Source organism: Chelonoidis abingdonii, chromosome 24, assembly GCF_003597395.2.
Source record: "Chelonoidis abingdonii isolate Lonesome George chromosome 24, CheloAbing_2.0, whole genome shotgun sequence".
NCBI lineage: Eukaryota > Metazoa > Chordata > Testudines > Testudinidae > Chelonoidis > Chelonoidis abingdonii.
Window position 1 is genome coordinate 22701807 of NC_133792.1, and position 7374 is coordinate 22709180.

At 47.5% G+C, this 7374-nt stretch overlaps 1 pseudogene; it reads left to right on the forward strand.

Annotated features, from left to right (window-relative positions):
* Window positions 1-3468: 3468 nt before the first annotated feature.
* LOC116817514 (U2 spliceosomal RNA) lies at window positions 3469-3518 on the forward strand (annotated as a pseudogene).
* The last annotated feature ends 3856 nt before the right edge of the window (window positions 3519-7374 follow it).

The following is a 7374-nucleotide window of genomic DNA, read 5'->3' on the forward strand; positions in this document are numbered from 1 at the left end:
CAAGGTAGCATCAGTATTAGGGTCTGTTCACCAGCCCTGCTCAGCATCCAGGAGGCAGGTGTTAAAGAGAACAGGGGTTTGGCTGGGTTCATGCTTGTCCCCTGGTGAGCTCTGTGTGACCTAACGTTCTTGTTCTTGTCCTACAGAGCCACCCGGGGACCCAGACTGGTGAACTGCTCTGCTCTCAATCTCCAAGGTGAGCAAAAGCGCTCGGACAGGGCCAACAGGGAAAAGGAAATTCTGGGATTTAAAACAAAAATGGTTTGTGTTAATAATGTCTAGTGGGTGTTAATAATGGAGGAGGAATTGTGCTTTTCAATAGCTGGCACCTGGCAGTGCTTTACTTTGGCAGGGGATAAGGCAAAATTCACCCCTGAGATCACTGGGGCTCAAATCATGCCTTGGCCTCAAGCAGGCCCTCTTCATGGGGTGAATTTTGCCCTGAAAGACAATGAAGTTTCTAGATAATTTCTACTTAATGCCCCCACCATTCCTTCTGAGGGGCCCAGCTTGTACCATCTTCCAGTCTTGTCACAGGACTGGTTTGTTACTCTGCTGCTCCTCTGTTGAGGGTCAGCGAGGCCTCCTGAAGTTAAAAGCTGTAATAGGAAAATAGAAAAGTAATAACGCACAACTCATCTGACCTTTTTGATATTCTGTAATCTAATGAGTGGCTCCCTGGTCCCATTCTCCCTGTCAGAGGCCCAGTGCAACAAGAAACCAAACTGCTTAAAAGGTTAAGGCAGTCGCTGGCTTTCTTCTGCCTCTCACAGGCTTTGCTGAACATTGCCAGTGCCCTGATGCTAAGAGTGAATAGGGCTTGGAACAAGAGAAAACTTCCACTCTTCTCAGAATGGTAGCAAAGAGACTCATCTGTATAGTGCTTGCATATATGTGCAGGAGGATTCCATTTCTGGGTTCAAACCCGTGTATGTATGTGTACAGTATAACTAATCTCACAACACACACACACACAGACACATTGTATATTTCATCTTGTGGCATGAAAGCTTTGTTGATTTCCATTCCCAGTATGCGAAAGAGAATGTGATTAATAGTCCCTGCGTCTGAAGACTGCAGAAGGTTCAGCTGAACACATAAGCATCAAGGCTCTCCTGCAGTTCCTAATTCTGTGGGTTTTCCTCTTTGCTTGCCTGCTAGCATTAATGGGGGACAAGTAGAGTCAGATTTTAAAGAGCTCGTCACTCACAAGCTGAACCAGATTTTCAGCTCATACTTAGGCACATAAATAAGGGCCAGATTTTCAAACTGTATCCAGCAGCTCCCATGGTGACATTGTGGGCAGATTTTCAAAACAGCTCAGCCCTCACCGTGCTGAAATCTTTTGAAAATATGACTTATGTAGAAGCTGAGATCTGATGAAAATCTGTCCCTTTATGCTGCACTTTCACCTACTAAAATAGTGGCCAGAAGAGGCAAAGGAGACCGATGAGCTAGTCAGAGCCAGCCCTAAGCTGTGTTGAGTATGAGCCAGCTGCATGGGTTTGTTTGTTTTTGTTTTGTTTTGAAGTTGGGTTACCTGAAACTGCTTTGGTTTAAACATGGTTTCCTAAACAATGTTGCTGGGGCCATTTTTTAAACACATAGTTTGGACCCATCTATGGTGGCCCACTAGACTGCACGAAAGGCTTGTGTTTACTACAAAGTGAACTCAGCTGTGCCCCTGATTAGTGTCCTGAACACACACACACTGAGGGAAAGATGTTGCTTTTTTTGATCAGCTCTAGTGGCCTGAGCTATAACTTAGGGCTCCTGGTCCAGTACTTAGGCCACTTGACAATACTGCCTCTCTCTAGTCACACAACCTGGCTGTGCTTAATTGTACCCACCTGCAAAGTGATTGCTATGACACATGCCTGTTTCACAAGGGGGGAGGAGGGCGACCAGGCTTCACTGAATGTTGGGAAAATGTTTGAGAACGGGGTAGAAATTGCTGTGGCAAGGAAAATATTATAAATAACCATGTTTCTAAACCCAAATGGGAGAGGGGAGTGTTGTCTAGTGGATAGAGCAAAAATTAGAAGATGGAAGAGCCCTTACCACAGACTTCGTACATGGCGTTGGGCAAATTACTTAAATCTGTGCCTCACTCTCCCTCTCCTCCACCCCCAGTCTGCAAAATGGGGGTGAAAATACCATCTCCCAGGCTTCAGCTGCTGGGAGCAGAGGGAGGTTTTCCGGGTGAGGCAAAGGCTTAGTAGGCAGCTGCCAATGTATTCACTCTGCATGAAAATCAGTTAAAGAGAGACAGTTGAAGAAGATGACAGTCCACGCAGTCAGCTTTAAAAAGCTGCTGGAGAGGGATTGGCAGAGTCATACAATGTCACATCTAGAGAGATCCAAACCTATACAGCTATCGGGAGTGAGGGATGCTGTCAGCTGCCCCTTCAGAAATTCAGTGATACCCCGAAGAGAGGAGGGGATCCAGCCTGCAGTCTGAATGCCAGGCTTCCCAGTATGTTAATCCAAAAGACCCAAGGGCCATTTCTTGCATGTGCAAAACTTTTCCAACAATAGGCACCATGATGTGTCCTGAGCAGGGGCTGTACTTTGCCCTACACACTGGCTGGTGCCCCTCACTCCTGACCATGAGCAGCTCCTGTTATCCCAGTCCTGAGCCTCTGTCCCAGCTCTTGCAATGTGTCTCAGTCCTGACCTGCTATATCCACTGCAGTTCCAGTGCCCTGCACACAGTCTGCCAATGTACCACCATTCTGACCTGCAGCATCCCCCACTCTCCTGTACCGTACAGTCTCAGCTCTTCCAGGGAGAGGCTTTAACTTTTAAGGGCGAGAGTGTGGTCTGACGGTTTCTCCTGTGCCCTGGCACTTGATTGTGACCAGATGCTGTGGGTTATAAAAGACCTTAGATCTCCAGTTCTGGGCCTGTGGTGCTCTTCTATACCTGTGCTGTGGTCCAGGCTTGCTTTGGAGGTTATTACTATGTTGTGGTGTATGTGGTGGGAGTGTGATCTTCAGGCAGAATACTTACCTCCCAACCTATGTCTACACTAGAATTTTTCCCCACCATTCCTGCCAGAGGTGGAGCTGCACTGGTGGCCGAAACAGTAGGAACCTTGACAAAATAACTAGTGTGATCGCAGCCCCATTAAACTATCTGCCTGAGGTATTTATAGAGCTCTCTGTGATGAGAGGATCTAGAGCAATGCTGGCATGAAAGGGCCTGTGCTGAGCTTGCCCAGGGACAGAGAACCTCTGAGTCCCAGTAAAGATAAGAAATGGCAGCATAGTAACAAGTGGAAAGCTGGTGAGAATTGCAGCCTGTTAGTTACGAACCAGAAGCCCTTGCTGTGCAAGGTTTGCAATGTGCTCTGTGGCATGAGTGTTAAATCTTCTACTGCTGATGGGAGGGGCCTCTGGGTGTGTGATCCAAGCGAAGGATAAGCTACAAGTCTCTTGCACAGGTGACTTCAGAAGGTGAAACTAGAGTATCTGTTCTTATCAGTTTAATATCTGATATGTCCTTTATCTGAGGACTATAAATTAGAACAACTTGTTACCTTCAGGTGTAGCTGGAAAGGGTGTCTCAGAGCGAAGAGACAAATCTACTTTCTGGCAAGTGTGAGACAGAGCGAGGAAGGCAGCAGTGCGGATTCCTCCCAACTTGTGTCCATAAGAGGGAGGGAGAGAGGTACACTGGAGTGAGATGGGGACAGAGAGCACTGTACCTGTGGCAGCATTCAGGACTTGAGGAAAGGGTCCTCTGCAAGCCTTTCTGTCAGGAATACTGCTGGTGCAGGCCTCAAAACCTAGACTGCGGGTGTGGAAACAGGGTGAGGTGAGCTTCTGCACTGTGGAGCCCAATAACCTTTAAAGGAGGAAGTGGAAATATTGGTATTTAATAACTCTCCTCTCCTGTCCAAAGGGAGGAAGATGAAGGGTGGCTTCTTATAAAGTACTGTTCTTTTGAGCTTTAAAAGGCAAATCGTGGGGTGATCAAGTGCCACCCATAATTCTGCCTCCCGAGAGCCCTGTTGGGAGCACAGCATGCCCAGCTGAAAGTACTCTGACTGGATGCTTTCGATGGTGTTTGAAAGGGATGGTGTCAGTGCACATCCGGGCATCCTAGAGGCACTCTGCGTGATGTGGTGAAAGCCCTGGTGTGTGTGTGAGGGGCACGGTGGAAGCCTGTGCTGAGCTCCTCTGAATTATGGATGAGCCTTCTGCTTCCAGGACAGACATGTACAGCACAAACTGTGCTGCTCCTAGGCACCTTTGATGGTTATGATACTAAAATGTTTCTTTGAGAAACCACTGGCTGCTCTGGAGCCTGCCCTCATGTTCTTAATGTGTCTGAAGACTGCAGATGTTGCTCATATCGGTGATTAGACAGCATGGAAAGAGGTGGCCAGTAATAACTGTTTCAGCTGTAAAGTTCTAAGTCTGCAAAAGCTTCCAACCATTATCACTTTCAGTATGAGCCTCCCTCCCTTCTCCCCGACCTGAATTGGGGTATTTCTTACTGGGCTCCTTTCCTTCTGAACAAGCTTCTGGACTTTCCTACCTGGGTGAGCAGATTTCTAGCCTAGTTTGTGTTTTAAATATGGTGTGGATTTTTTTTCTCTTTGTTCAGGTTAATAAAGCAGCCAGTCCATTCTCCTCATCACCCCCATGTAATATACTAAGAGACAACCAATTCTAGCCCCTTGTTCATTGCAGGCAAGGTGAGAGATTAAATAATGTGTATAAAATACCTAGAAGTAGCTGCTTTGACATGGGGTCCTGGATTAATTCTACTGTGTTTCCTTTGCAAGACAGATGCCTGTGAATTGCTTTGGGGTTGTTTTTTTTTTGCTGAGTAGCTCTGTTTTTTTCGCCTGCATATAGAACACATGTTTTTGAGCAAGTGATGGTATAATACCAAAGGAGCTGTGATCTGCCCTCCTCCCTGCAGAGTCAACTAGAGAGAGCTGCAAGGTACAGATCCAATTTTAATCATGGGCAGCAGGGAAGGGCTGAGTGATCTGTGTGCTTTCCATCTCCAAACACTGTGAACTGTAGGAACAATCTCTCTCTTTTAACAGGGGTGCAGTGCATCCCTCTGAATTCAGAAGCCAAGGCTTTTGTCAAGTTGAAATGAAATGCTCTTGAATAAGATCAGGCATTGTAGCTGGGGCTGGCAGGCTGAGCTCCTGGGAGTCTCTGCAGAAGCGGCTTTCTGCCGAGACACTGTCTGGAAATAGAATCCTCAAAGTACAGCCAGGATCAGAGCTTCCTCCAGGTGGCTTTATTTTCTGGGTTTTGAGGCCTTTCGTCTAAGCCAGGCAGGAGAATTTTGGAGCAGTTACATTTATAAAGGCTGTAGGAGAGAGAACCCTCTCACACCACCCCCAGTCACAGGGATCCGGTCTCTCTCCTCACCTGATAAGTTTATAATTATCCATGGCCCACCCTGAACCCCATCTTAGTGAGCAGGATCCCATCACACCCCTTGGTTTAGACAGATGCAGGAAGTTGTGCATCTTTCTCCATGATGTGGACCAGACTCTTCACACCAACATAACTGACCTGGGGTAATCCTACCCTTGTGGCTCCAGGTCCCCCCCGATGTGCTCCTTTTACACCCGCTATGAAAATTCAATAATTGCCCCCAGCCTGCAGTGTCACTGCTGCAGGAGTATGTATTGGATCAGCGTTCCAGTTCAGTTCAGGATTTCCCCTCTACTCACCCCATATCTGCCCTCCTTCTGCAACATCTACTCTCCTCTCCAAGCAAAAGTCTGTCTAATTAATTAAACGTAAACATAGATGGATTCTTCCCTTTCTCTGAGTGGGTAACCGCTCCCTCCTGTATGCACACAGGGAGCTGAGCAAGCAGCACTGGCTCTGGGTTAGGAAGGAGGTAGGTGTCCTTTTCTCAAGATCTCTAATGGGAATCCCCTCTAACAGCTTGCAAAGCTTCCTGTTCTCTGCCCTGTCCACCTGCTTCCTCTTTTCTCTGCCTGGGGTGTGGAGGAGCCTTCGAAGGGAAACAGAGGCTGCCTTTAAACAGTGTTATAAGTAAACAGAGGTGTCAGGTGGAGTGAAAGCTCATCCAATGCCCTGAAGGTGGCAGGAGCTTGAATTTCTTGCTGTTGCACACAGGGAGGATCTTGGTGACAAAGAGAATGGGATGATTTACAGCTCAGGGGATGAACTTGCTCTCTCTCTCTCTAGCTGACTTGCTCACACTCAGCCCTGCAGCGAAGGACTAAAGTCAGCTTTTCATACCGAGCAACTGACAGGGGTGAAGTGCTGCCTGTAGGGATCTCTACTAACCCTCTCACAGCATGGGGAAAACTCCCTCTTGGAGTTGCCTTCAATGGTGAGCATAGGCAGTGCCTGCATGAACAGTAATCTCCAGAAAAGGCAGTCTGTGTTGTAATGTTGAAAAGCTTCCTTCAGCCTGTTGGCTACTTAAATGGATTATACTTGACACAAGAGTTTGCTCTAAGGTGCGACAATTACAAAGAAAATAGCTGTACAGGTCCCTATGCATTTATTGTGCCTCTTTGTGCTTCCTTGTCAATAATGAGCTGGAGGATGGTGTGGGCTGCAGCCTCAGCAAGTTGCAGATGACACTAAACTGGGAGGAGTGGTAGATATGCTGGAGGGTAGGGATAGGATACAGAGGGACCTAGACAAATTAGAGGATTGGGCCAAAAGAAAGCTGATGAGGTTCAACAAGGACAAGTGCAGAGTCCTGTACTTAGGACGGAAGAATCCCATTCACTGTTACAGACTAGTGACTGAGTGGCTGGGCAGCAGTTCTGCAGAAAAGGACCTGGGGGTTACAGTGGATGAGAAGCTGGATATGAGTCGAAGGTGCCCTTGTTGCCAAGACCACCAGTCGCATTTTGGGCTCTATAAGTAGGGGCATTGTCAGCAGATTGAGGGACGTCATCGTTCCCCTCTATTTGACATTGGTGAGGCGTCATCTGGAGTATTGTGTCCAGTTTTGGACGCCACACTACAAGAAAGATGTGGAAAAATTGGAAAGAGTCCAGCGGAGGGCTACAAAAATGAGTAGGGGGCTGGAGCACATGACTTATGAGGAGAGGCTGAGGGAACTGGGATTGTTTAGTCAACAGAAGAGAAGAGTGAGGGGGGATTTGATAGCTGCTTTCAACTACCTGAAGGGGGGTTCCAAAGAGGATGGAGCTCGTCTGTTCTCAGTGGTGGCAGATGACAGAACAAGGAGTAATGGTCTCAAGTTGCAGTGGGGAATGTCTAGGTTGGATATTAGGAAACACTATTTCACTAGGAGGGTGGTGAAGCACTGGAATGGGTTACCTAGGGAGGCGGTGGAATCTCCTTCCTTAGAGGTTTTTAAGGTCAGGCTTGACAAAGCCCT